The following is a 13762-nucleotide window of genomic DNA, read 5'->3' as shown; positions in this document are numbered from 1 at the left end:
TGTTATTTTCATTAGTAAAATAAATTTTTGAATATACTTACCCGATGATCATGTAGCTGTCAACTCTGTTGCCCGACAGAAATCTACGGTCGGGATACGCCAGCGATCGCTATACAGGTGGGGGTGTACACAACAGCGCCATCTGTGAGCAGGTACTCAAGTACTTCTTGTCAACAAGAACTCAATTTTCTCCTCGGTCCACTGGTTCTCTATGGGGAGGAAGGGTGGGTCCTTAAATTCATGATCATCGGGTAAGTATATTCAAAAATTTATTTTACTAATGAAAATAACATTTTTCAATATTAATCTTACCCGATGATCATGTAGCTGATTCACACCCAGGGTGGTGGGTGGAGACCAGCATACATGTTAACAAAGAAGCTAAGTATCCAGTATTTCATTTTATTAGTTATTCAAAAATAACATAAAATAAATAAGTACCTGGTAAGGAAGACGACTTGAACCATTACTCTGCCTTTATTAAGTACGTCTTCCTTACTGAGCGTAGCGGTCCTCTTAGGATGCTGAACGACTCTTAGGTGCTGAAGTATAAAGGGCTGCAACCCATACTAAAGGACCTCATCACAACCTTTAACCTCGGCGCTTCTCAAGAAAGAATTGACCACCCGCCAAATCAACAAGGATGTGGAAGGCTTCTTAGCCGACCGTACAACCCATAAAAAGTATTCAAGAGAAAGGTTAAAAAGGTTATGGGATTATGGGAATGTAGTGGCTGAGCCCCCCACCTACTACTGCATTCGTTGCTACGAATGGTCCCAGGGTGTAGCAGTTCTCGTAAAGAGACTGGACATCTTTGAGATAGAATGATGCGAACACTGACTTGCTTCTCCAATAGGTTGCATCCATAACACTCTGCAGAGAACGGTTCTGTTTGAAGGCCACTGAAGTAGCCACAGCTCTCACTTCATGTGTCCTTACCTTCAGCAAAGCAAGGTCTTCTTCCTTCAGATGAGAATGTGCTTCCCTAATCAGAAGCCTGATTTAGTAAGAAACTGAGTTCTTAGACATTGGAAGAGAAGGCTTCTTGATAGCACACCATAAGGCTTCTGATTGTCCTCGTAAAGGTTATGACCTTTTTAGATAGTACCTAAGAGCTCTAACTGGGCAAAGTACTCTCTCCAGTTCGTTCCCCACCAAGTTGGACAGGCTTGGGATCTCGAACGACTTAGGCCAAGGACGTGAAGGAAGCTCGTTTTAGCAAAAAACCGAGCTGCAAGGAACATGTAGCCGTTTCAGATGTGAAAACTATGTTCCTGCTGAAGGCGTGGATCTCACTTACTCTTTTAGCTGTTGCCAAGCACACAAGGAAAAGAGTTTTTAATGTGAGGTCCTTAAAAGAGGCTGATTGGAGAGGTTCAAATCTTGATGACATAAGGAACCTTAGGACCACGTCTAGATTCCAGCCTGGAGTGGACAACCGACGTTCCTTTGAGGTCTCAAAAGACCTAAGGAGGTCCTGTAGATCTTTGTTGGTGGAAAGATCCAAGCCTCTGTGGCGGAAAACCGCTGCCAACATACTTCTGTAACCCTTGATCGTAGGAGTTGAAAGGGATCTTACGTTCCTTAGATGTAACAGGAAGTCAGCAATCTGGGTTACAGTGGTACTGGTTGAGGAAACTGCATTGGCCTTGTACCAGCTTCGGAAGACTTCCCATTTAGACTGATAGACTCTGAGAGTGGATGTCCTCCTTGCTCTGGCAATCGCTCTGGCTGCCTCCTTCGAAAAGCCTCTAGCTCTTGAGAGTCTTTCGATAGTCTGAAGGCAGTCAGACGAAGAGCGTGGAGGTTTGGGTGTACCTTCTTTACGTGAGGTTGACGTAGAAGGTCCACTCCTAGAGGAAGAGTCCTGGGAATGTCGACCAGCCATTGCAGAACCTCTATGAACCATTCTCTCGCGGGCCAGAGGGGAGCAACCAACGTCAGCCGTGTCCCTTTGCGAGAGGCGAACTTCTGAAGTACCCTGTTGACAATCTTGAACGGCGGGAATGCATACAGGTCGAGATGGGACCAATCCAGCAGAAAAGCATCCACGTGAACTGCTGCTGGGTCTGGAATCGGAGAACAATACAACGGGAGCCTCTAGGTTATCGAGGTAGCGAACAGATCTATGGTTGGCTGACCCCACAGGGCCCAAAGTCTGCTGCAAACATTCTTGTGAAGGGTCCACTCTGTGGGGATGACCTGACCCTTCCGGCTGAGGCGATCTGCCATGATTTCATATCGCCCTGAATGAACCTCGTTACCAGCGTGAGCTTTCGATCTTTTGACCAGATGAGGAGGTCCCTTGCGATCTAGAACAACTTCCTCGAATGAGTCCCTCCCTGCTTGGAGATGTAAGCCAAGGCTGTGGTGTTGTCGGAGTCCACCTCCACCACCTTGTTAAGCTGGAGGGACTTAAAGTTTATCAAGGTCAGATGAACCGCCAACAGCTCCTTGCAATTGATGTGAAGTGTCCTTTGCTCCCGATTCCATGTTCCCGAGCATTCCTGTCCGTCCAAAGTCGCACCCCAGCCCGTGTCTGATGCGTCCGAGAAGAGACGGCGGTCGGGTTTCTGAACAGCCAAAGGTAGACCTTCCTTGAGAAGAAAGCTGTTCTTTCACCACGTTAGAGTAGACCTCATCTCTTCGGAAACAGGAACTGAGACCGTCTCTAGCGTCATGTCCTTTATCCAGTGAGCAGCTAGATGATACTGAAGGGGGCGGAGGTGGAGTCTCCCTAACTCGATGAACAGGGCCAGCGATGAAAGTGTCCCTGTTAGACTCATCCACTACCTGACTGAGCCTCGGTTCCTTCTCAGCATGCTCTGGATGCATTCTAGGGCTTGGTAGATCCTTGGGGCCGACGGAAAAGCCCGAAAAGCTCGACTCTGAAGCTCCATACCCAGGTAGACAATGGTCTGGGATGGGACGAGCTGGGACTCCTCTAAATTGACCAGGAGGCCCAGTTCCTTGGTCAGATCCATAGTCCATCTGAGATTCTCCAGACAGCGACGACTTGTGGGAGCTCTTAAAAGCCAGTCGTCTGACGGAGCCGGACACAAGATCATGGTACTGCTGCACAGTCTGTGAACTGTCAACCATGGGGAAGCGAGGAAGTACAGCGACAACCCGAAACTGTCTAGACTGTCTGAGGTAGTACAGACAACTCCTTATCGGGTTGCTGAGGTTGCCGCACTGCGTCACAACAAGTCACCTCTGCTGGTTGTTGAACGTCTTCCCAGTGACACACTGACTCCGTAAACAAAAATCCTCTAACAAGGACTAAGCTTGGACTGCATGTCTTGCAACAAAGCTCAAGGTCTATGGGAGCAGGTGTGGCAACAGACGGGGTTAGCGACTGAAGCGGAACCATTACCCTCCCTGGAAGCATATTATGCTTAAATAAAAGTCCATAGGAGGCTAAGCAGCTTAAGGCTCCTCTCCAAATGACAGAGTCCTCAAGGGAATATCAGAAGGAGGGAGAATAGCACTTTCTCATCTACAGGAACCATATCCGAGAAAAGCTAAGTTCTCTCAGTGAGGGTTTCACTGGTGCAAAAGCAGCAGACCAGAAGGCAACGTTATGAAACTGCTTGACAGTCTTGTGAGTTGGCAACAACCAAAGATGTGTGATTGAGGAGCATGCGGTAAGGTATGCAGAGCATGCTGTAAGGTATGCAGAGCATGCTGTAAGGTATGCAGAGCATGTTGTAAGGTATGCAGAGCATGCTGTAAGGAATGCAGAGCATGCTGTATGCAGAGCATGCTGTAAGGTATGCAGAGCATGCTGTAAGGTATGCAGAGCATGCTGTAAGGTATGCAGAGCATGCTGTAAGGTATGCAGAGCATGCTGTAAGGTATGCAGAGCATGCTGTAAGGTATGCAGAGCATGCTGTAAGGTATGAAGAGCATGCTGTATGTAGAGCATGCTGTAAGGTATGCAGAGCATGCTGTAAGGTATGCAGAGCATGCTGTAAGGTATGCAGAGCATGCTGCATGGCATGCGGCTTATGCTGCATGGGATGAGGCTCATGCTGCATGGGATGAGGCTCATGCTGCATGGGATGAGGCTCATGCTGCATGGTATGAGGCTCATGCTGCATGGGATGAGGCTCATGCTGCATGGGATGAGGCTCATGCCGCATGGGTTGAGGAGGATGCCGCATAGCATGAGGCTCCTGCCTCATGGGTTGAGGAGGTTGCCGCATAGCATGAGGCTCCTGCCTCATGGGTTGAGGAGGATGCCGCATAGCATGAGGCTCCTCCCTCATGGGTTGAGGAGGATGCCGCATAGCATGAGGCTCCTGCCTCATGGGTTGAGGAGGTTGCCGCATAGCATGAGGCTCCTGCCTCATGGGTTGAGGAGGATGCCGCATAGCATGAGGCTCCTGTCTCATGGGTTGAGGAGGTTGCCGCATAGTGCTGGAACCCGGCAACTCCCGATGCGGCAGCTCACGCATGAAAGCAGGAGGCGCAGCAAGAACATGCGTCTGGCAGGGTGGACTGCGCATCGGAGGTGGAGCTCTCACAGGTGGAGGGTGGGAGCAGGCAGCCGCAGTATCTGCTGAGCGCACAACCTCGGCGGGTTGTAGGTTAACAGGCTGCATGTCAACCTTCCAGCATGATACTCCTGTATGAAGGAGCAAGCTGAGACTGTATAGTCTGCAGCATGGACCACTAGGGTCTATGAAAGACAACAACAAACGGAGCTACTGTCCGTTGTGACTGAGGGTCTAAAACAGCTGGTGCGGCAACAGACGGAGTTACTGCCTGTTGCGGTACCACCTTGCCTCTCTGGGAGGTGTGCAGTTGTCGTACTGCAGCAAGTCCGAACTGACCCAGTGGCTACACCTAGGCCGTTGGACTTGCGCGGAAGGGACCGACTTGCACTTAAAAGCTGCAAGATTTGGTCCATGGTTTCTGCGAGAAACCTCTTCCGCAGACGAGGAATAAATGGGCTCTCTCGTCTTTGTGTGGGTGGGGTGATCACGTCGGCAACGTGTGTAGATACACCCGAAACCACGGAGGGAAACGTCTGTTCGTCGATCAAAGCCTGATGAACCCATAAGTCCTTCGACATTACTTCTCCCCTGGGCTTGGGAGCTTGTAAGAGGTCCCAGACTAGGCGAACAACTGGCACGAACAGACGAACCCTCGAACGCAACACTGTAACACTTTGCGCTTATCACTTTATCACTTTTGATTTTCTGTTTGCACTTATTTCACTGAACTCGAAACTTTAAGTGGTTTGTACCTGAAACACGCAATCCTATCCTTCATTAAAAGTTAGTAATTGCGAAAACAGTATTACAATGTAACAGAAAAACATAATGAAAGAAAAAGAATTCAGTGGCTGGAAAAGAGACTAAACACTAGATCAAATAAACTACGTTTAAAATCTCTCACCGCATAAAGCCTGGGAACAAGAATAAAACTCTAGAAACGTTTTACCTTCTTCCCCTAAAGAGACTAGGGAGAAGAGCAAAAACGATAACAACGTTACCCGCTTGAACGAAACGTTTATCCTCCTCTCTCTCCCTCTCTCTCTCTCTCTCTTGACTTAGAACCTGAGAGATGAGCCCAATTATATATATCGTTAAAACATATTATTTGTTAAAGGAAAAAAAAAAAAAACTGAAAGGTTTCACAAATAAAAAGTTCCTTTATTAGAATTAAAACCATTTAAGCTAAGAAAGAATGAACAAAACGCTAGAATCGGTTTACTCTTACTGCAACGTGAAACCATGAATACTCTCTCTCTCTCTATCGTAACGATAGAGCGCAAGTTGAACGTTCTGAACGTCAACAACTGCGGAGACAAAACAAAACGTTAGTTCAACTTTGAAAACAGTACGAGACTATCAAAGAAATTCTTTCAAAAACATTAAAATTAAAATAGCATAAAATCTTAACAGGAAAAACGATATGACGGGCTCAATGTTAATTAACTTCGGTTCCAAGTAATGACCGCCTACTATTAGGAAAGGTCGCATATAAACAAACATAAAAATTAATTTTTATAAGTTTATAATAAATGGAAGTTAATCGAAGAGGCCTATAAAAGGCGGAGAGATATAAAATAAATCTATAACTTTGTTAAGCAAAATTAAGAAAGAGAGTCTATACTCTCTTCGACACCAACACTTCCGTTTAAGGGAAGGGTCGGCCATTTAAAAGTGAAAGAGAGTTCATACTCTCTTCGTCACCATAATTAAATCAAATTAATTCCAAAAGCTTGCTAAGCTAATGATAAAGCTTCCTGAATAGCGAAGGCTAAACTCTAGAGCAAATACATCACCAAATCGTGAACAATAACTCCAGAATCAACAGCGTATCCAAGTAGGTCTAGCCGGTGGCACGACAGAGGAAAAATTGAGTTCTTGTTGACAAGAAGTACTTGAGTACCTGCTCACAGATGGCGCTGTTGTGTACACCCCCACCTGTATAGCGATCGCTGGCGTATCCCGACCGTAGATTTCTGTCGGGCAACAGAGTTGACAGCTACATGATCATCGGGTAAGATTAATATTGAAAAATAACAAATATTAAAAGCAATTAGTATTTTCCTAACTATACAAACCTGAATTCTTTAATAGGGGTATACTTTCAGCTTGGCTACAACTCAGTTGTCAAATTTATAACGAGGTGTAGGTAGTTACTGTAATGGCAAGAGGCGAACGAAGCCCCGCCCGCCCCAAGCCAGTACACAGACCCTCGTCCTTTAGGGGGGGAAACAAACCCCTATAACAATACTAGCTGGATTAAAATAACAGACGTTAACACACTCAGATCTGATAAGAGATGCGGAGGTGTTGATTCCTCCTGCCTCCCAACAGTTTGAGAATAGATTCTCACGGATCAGGCTGGGTTTCTGTCCGCTGACAATTTGGTCATTTAATACGCAGATAAGAATTGACACATACTTTATTATTATTATTAAATGCTAAGCTACAACCCTAGATGGAAAAGTAGGATGCTATAAGCCCAGGGGCTCCAGTAGGGAAAATAGCCCAGTGAGGAAAGGAAACAGAAAAAAATAAAATATTTCAAGTAGAGTAACATTAAAATAAATAACTGCTATATAAACTATATAAACTTTAACAAAACAAAAGGAAGAGAAACAAGATAGAATAGTGTGCCCGAGTGTACCCTCAAACAAGAGAACTCTAACCCAAGACAGTGGAAAACCATGGTACAGAGGCTATGGCACTACCCAAGACTAAAGAACAATGGTTTGAATTTGGAGTGTCCTTCTCCTAGAAGAGCTGCTTACCAAAGCTAAAGAGTCTCTTCTACCCTTAGCAAGAAGAAAGTGGCCACTGAACAATTACAGTGCAGTAACCCCTTAAGCGAAGAACAATTGTTTGGTAATCTCAGTGTTGTCAGGTGTATGAGGATAGAGGAGAATATGTCCCTGCTAAACCATTAAGGGGCCCGTCCGGAATGCCAATATATAGGGGTGTTGGAAGAAAAACACAAAATCCTGAAAAAATTCACCGTGCTTCCTATGGCAATGGAGAATGCGTATACGAAATATTATGTCAAAATTCCTCTTACTTTAATAGTTACAGGGTAAATAGTAAAGGTAGCTCAATAAACCATAAACATTGTTCCCTACAAGAAAATGGTGTTTCTTCTGTTGATAATTATTACATTTTAATGTAATAGAAATTGTGAACAATAGCATTCGTATAGCTTCCATAAGTCACAAGACAATATATTACATGGTAATTATACCCTTCGCCTAACAGTCCTACCACAAACCTCATAGTGAGTACACGTATGAGTTTGACCTATGACAATCGCTCATTTTTGCGTTTGTTTTTCACGTTTTCAGCAAAAATTTCATCATTTCAAAGAGGAAAAGACAGAAGGAAAAACAAAATCTATGAGAGAGAGAGAGAGAGAGAGAGAGAGAGAGAGAGAGAGAGAGAGAGAGAGAGAGAGAGAGAGAGAGAGAGAGAGAGAGCATTTGATGTTTGCTAGAAAAGAGAAATATGTACATTGTTTATGACATTAAAAAAAAGAGAGAGAGAGAGAGAGAGAGAGAGAGAGAGAGAGAGAGAGAGAGAGAGAGAGAGAGAGAGAGAGAGAGAGAGAGAGAGAGAGAGAGAGAATTTTTTCAGTGGTTTCCAAAAAAAGAAAAAAAAGTAGTTTTTTAATGGATATAATTAGGTGAATAACTGGAGAGAGAGAGAGAGAGAGAGAGAGAGAGAGAGAGAGAGAGAGAGAGAGAGAGAGAGAGAGAGAGAGAGAGAGAGAGCATTTGATGTTTGCTAGAAAAGAGAAATATGTACATTGTTTATGACATTAAAAAAAAAAGAGAGAGAGAGAGAGAGAGAGAGAGAGAGAGAGAGAGAGGAGAGAGAGAGAGAGAGAGAGAGAGAGAGAGAGAGAGAATTTTTTCAGTGGTTTCCAAAAAAAGAAAAAAAAGTAGTTTTTTAATGGATATAATTAGGTGAATAACTGGAGAGAGAGAGAGAGAGAGAGAGAGAGAGAGAGAGAGAGAGAGAGAGAGAGAGAGAGAGAGAGAGAGAGAGAGAGTGTGTGTGTGTGTGTGTGTGTGTGTGTGATGAAGGAGCGGCTACCTTACTTGACAGGAACCAAAAGAAGCAAGATATTGAGCAAAACGATCTTCATTTATGATTAAAATACAATAAATAACTTTTTTTTCATTTATTAATATCCAAAAACGAACATAAAATTCATAATAATAAGGATTTATAAATATTGTTTTTGTAAAAATACAAAGAAAAACCTTGAACGCCCGACTCTCAAAATGTTATTTTTATAATAAAATAAATTTTTGAATATACTTACCCGGTGATTATAATAGCTGCAACTCTGTTGCTCGACAGAAAACTCTAAGGTAAAATTCGCCAGCGATCGCTACACAGGTTGCGGGTGTGCCCAACAGCGCCATCTGTCGTCCAGATACCCAGTACTCAATGTAAACAAAGAACTCAATTTTCTCCTCGTCCCACTGCGTCTCTATTGGGGAGGAAGGGAGGGTCCTTTAATTTATAATCACCGGGTAAGTATATTCAAAAATTTATTTTATTATAAAAATAACATTTTTCAATATTTAACTTAGCCGGTGATTATAATAGCTGATTCACACCCAGGGGGGTGGGTAGAGACCAGCAATATATGTTTACATTATTATGAGCTAAGAATTTTTATTTCATTTTAGAAGTTATCAAAATAACAAAAACAAAATAAATAGGTACCTGGTAAGGAAGTCGACTTGAACAATTACTCTGCCTTTTTAAGTACGTCTTCCTTACGGAGCCTCGCGATCCTCTTAGGATGCTGATCGACCCCTAGGATCTGAAGTATCAAGGGTTGCAACCCATACAACAGGACCTCATCAAAACCCCTAATCTAGGCGCTTCTTAGCCTTCCGGACAACCCAAAAACAACAATAAAAACATTTCAAGAGAAAGATTAAAAAGGTTATGGAATTAGGGAATTGTAGTGGTTGAGCCCTCACCCACTACTGCACTCGCTGCTACGAATGGTCCCAGAGTGTAGCAGTCCTCGTAAAGAGACTGGACATCCTTAAGATAAAAAGACGCGAACACTGACTTGCTTCTCCAATAGGTTGCGTCCATTATACTTCGCAGAGATCTATTTTGTTTAAAGGCCACGGAAGTAGCAACAGCTCTAACTTAGTGTGTCCTTACCTTCAGCAAAGCTTGGTCTTCCTCACTCAGATGGGAATGAGCTTCTCGTATTAACAGTCTGATAAAATAGGATAAAGCATTCTTTGACATAGGCAAAGATGGTTTCTTAACTGAACACCATAAAGCTTCAGACAGGCCTCGTAAAGGTTTAGTTCGTTTTAAATAGAACTTAAGAGCTCTCACAGGGCATAAGACTCTTTCTAGTTCATTTCCAACCATATACGATAAGCTTGGAATATCGAACGATTTCGGCCAAGGTCGAGAAGGCAGCTCGTTTTTGGCTAGAAAACCAAGTTGTAGAGAACATGTAGCCGTTTCAGATGAAAATCCGATGTTTTTGCTGAAGGCATGAATCTCACTGACTCTTTTAGCTGTGGCTAAGCATACCAGGAAAAGAGTCTTTAAGGTGAGATCTTTTAAGGAGGCTGATTGTAGCGGCTCGAACCTGTCTGACATGAGGAATCTTAGTACCACGTCTAAATTCCAACCAGGTGTAACCAAACGACGCTCCTTCGTGGTCTCAAAAGACTTAAGGAGGTCCTGTAGATCTTTATTGTTGGACAGATCTAAGCCTCTGTGACGGAAGACTGATGCCAACATGCTTCTGTAACCCTTGATAGTGGGAGCTGAAAGAGATCGTTCTTTCCTCAGGTATAAGAGGAAGTCAGCTATTTGGGTTACAGAGGTACTGGTCGAGGATACAGATACTGACTTGCACCAGTTTCGGAAGACTTCCCACTTCGATTGGTAGACTCTAAGGGTGGATGTTCTCCTTGCTCTAGCAATCGCTCTGGCTGCCTCCTTCGAAAAGCCTCTAGCTCTCGAGTGTCTTTCGATAGTCTGAAGGCAGTCAGACGAAGAGCGTGGAGGCCTTGGTGTACCTTCTTTACGTGTGGCTGACGTAGAAGGTCCACCCTTAGAGGAAGAGTTCTGGGAACGTCTACTAGCCATTGAAGTACCTCGGTGAACCATTCTCTCGCGGGCCAGAGGGGAGCAACTAGCGTCAACCTTGTCCCTTCGTGAGAGGCGAACTTCTGCAGTACCTTGTTGACAATCTTGAACGGAGGGAATGCATATAGGTCTAGATGTGACCAATCTAGGAGAAAGGCATCTATATGAACTGCTGCTGGGTCCGGGATTGGTGAGCAATATATTGGGAGCCTCTTGGTCATCGAGGTTGCGAAGAGATCTATGGTTGGCTGGCCCCAGGTGGCCCAAAGTCTCTTGCATACATCCTTGTGGAGGGTCCATTCTGTTGGAATGATTTGTCCCTTCCGACTGAGACAATCTGCCATGACATTCAAGTTGCCTTGGATGAACCTCGTTACTAGCGAAATGTTTAGACCTTTTGACCAGGTGAGGAGGTCCCTTGCGATCTCGTACAACGTCAGTGAGTGGGTCCCTCCTTGCTTGGAGATGTACGCCAAAGCCGTGGTGTTGTCCGAGTTCACCTCCACCACTTTGCCTTGAAGGAGAGACTTGAAGCTTTTCAAGGCCAGATGTACTGCCAGTAGCTCCTTGCAGTTGATATGCATTGTCCTTTGACTCGAGTTCCATATTCCCGAGCATTCCCGACCGTCTAATGTCGCGCCCCAGCCTACGTCCGATGCGTCCGAGAAGAGAACGTGGTTGGGAGTCTGAACAGCCAGGGGCAGACCCTCTCTGAGGCTGATACTGTCCTTCCACCATGTCAGGCAAGACTTCATCTTCTCGGAAACGGGGATCGAGACCGCTTCTAGCGTCTTGTCCTTTTTCCAGTGAAATGCTAGGTGATATTGAAGAGGACGGAGGTGTAGTCTTCCTAATGACACGAACTGTTCCAGGGATGATAGCGTCCCTATCAGACTCATCCACTTCCTGACTGAACATCGTTCCTTCTTCAGCATGTTCTGGATGCATAACTGGGCTTGGCTTGTTCTGGGGGCCGACGGAAAAGCCCGAAAAGCTAGACTGTGAATCTCCATCCCTAAATATACAATAGCTTGGGATGGGACCACTTGAGACTTTTCCATATTGACAAGGAGACCCAATTCCTTGGTCAGATCTAGAGTCCACTTTAGATCCTTCAGACAGCGACGACTGGAAGAAGCTCTGAGAAGCCAGACATCCAAATAGAGGGAGGCTCGGATGTCCGCTAAATGAAGGAATTTGGCTACATTCCTCATCAGCCTCGTAAACACAAGAGGAGCTGTGCTTAGGCCAAAGCACAGGGCTTGAAACTGGTAGACAACCTTTTCGAAAACGAATCTTAGAAAAGGTTGGGAGTCCGGGTGGATGGGGACGTGGAAGTAGGCGTCCCTTAGGTCTAACGAGACCATCCAGTCTTCCCTTCTGACCGCTGCTAGAACCGACTTTGTGGTCTCCATGGAGAACGTCTGCTTTGTGACAAAGACATTCAGCGCACTGACGTCTAGCACCGGCCTCCACCCTCCTGTCTTCTTTGACACCAAGAAGAGACGGTTGTAGAATCCCGGGGTTTGATGGTCCAGGACTTTGACTACCGCTCCCTTCTCTAGTAAGAGAGACACTTCCTGTTTCAATGCTCGTCTCTTGTCTTCCTCTCTGTACCTGGGGGAGAGATCGATGGGAGACGTTGCTAGAGGGGGTTTTCGTACAAACGGGATCTTGTACCCCTCTCTGAGCAACTTCACAGATTGTGCATCTGCGCCTCTCTTTTCCCAGGTCTGCCAGAAGTTCTTGAGTCTGGCTCCCACTGCTGTCTGAAGAAGCTGGCAGTCAGACTCTGCTCTTAAAGGACTTGGTTCCTTTCTTCTTTCCACGTCTCCCTTCGGCACGAGCACCTCCTCTGCTGGAGGCTCTGCCACGAAAGGGCGGAATAAAACGGGACGCTGGAGTGTCCATCCTTGGTCTAGCTGACAAGGTAGGCAAAGGGGTGGCTTTGCGAGCAGAGGACGCAACAAGATCGTGAGTATCCTTCTGTATCAAAGAAGCGGCAATCTCCTTAATCAGGTCCTCTGGAAACAGGCACTTGGAAAGAGGAGCAAACTGAAGTTCGGATCTCTGGCATGGTGTAACTCCAGCTGAAAGGAATGAGCAGAGGTTTTCACGCTTCTTAAGGACTCCGGACACGAAAGATGCAGCAAGCTCATTAGACCCATCACGTACGGCCTTGTCCATGCAGGACATAATGAGCAATGAAGTCTCCTTCTCCATCGGAGAGATCTTTCTACTAAGAGCTCCTAGACACCAGTCTAGGAAGTTAAAAACCTCGAAGGCTCTATAGATACCTTTCAAAAGGTGGTCCAGGTCCGAAGATGACCAACATATTTTTGAGCGTCTCATGGCTAGGCGGCGGGGAGAGTCTACAAGACTTGAGAAGTCGCCCTGGGCAGAGCAGGAACTTCTCCCGTGGCATACCAGACGCTCGATCTAGAAGAGAGTCTAGCAGGGGGAAACGTAAAAGCTGTCTTCCCTAAACTCTTTTTGGACTGCAGCCATTCTCCTATCACCCGCAAAGCTCTCTTGGACGAGCGAGCGAGGACGAGTCTAGTAAAGGCAGGGGTGGTTGACGGCATGCCTAACACAAACTCTGACGGAGGAGAACGCGGAGCCACAGACACAAACTGGTCCGGAAACATCTCTTTGAACAGGGCCAAAACTTTCCTAAAGTCCAAAGAGGGTTGCGAAGACTTAGGCTCGTCCAGTTCTGAATGCGGTTCATCTACGTGAGCAGCACCATCATCATCAAGAAGTCCCTCATCCGAGTATTGATGAGGAAGCGGCAACGGAGTGGGTAACGGCTGGATAGCTGAGTCCGGTCGCACGGGTGCATGCGTGACTGAGCCGGACGCAACGTCATGGAACTGTTGCCCAGTCTGTGAGCTGGCAACAACCATAGCAGCGCGGGAACGCACAGCGTCTACTCCAGACTGTCTAGACTGATGTGGGTGCGCAGTGGCAACCACACTGGGTTGCGGAGGTTGACGCACCGCGTCAAAACAAAACAACTCTGACGGTTGTTGAACCTCACGGACGTCAACGGATACCTCCGTGCGTCGCTGAACGTCAACATGCGGCTGGCAGATCACACTGGAACGCATGGGTGGCGGAACTCT

The 13762-nt window shown here is 45.8% G+C and overlaps 1 protein-coding gene across 1 annotated transcript in view; it reads right to left on the bottom strand.

Annotated features, from left to right (window-relative positions):
* Positions 1–13762, bottom strand: part of LOC137627030 (bcl-2-associated transcription factor 1-like) — a 171078-nt gene that overhangs the window by 27408 nt on the left and 129908 nt on the right. The window lies entirely within an intron of this gene.

Source organism: Palaemon carinicauda, chromosome 34, assembly GCF_036898095.1.
Source record: "Palaemon carinicauda isolate YSFRI2023 chromosome 34, ASM3689809v2, whole genome shotgun sequence".
Lineage (NCBI taxonomy): Eukaryota > Metazoa > Arthropoda > Malacostraca > Decapoda > Palaemonidae > Palaemon > Palaemon carinicauda.
This window is presented reverse-complemented; position numbering and strand designations above follow the sequence as displayed.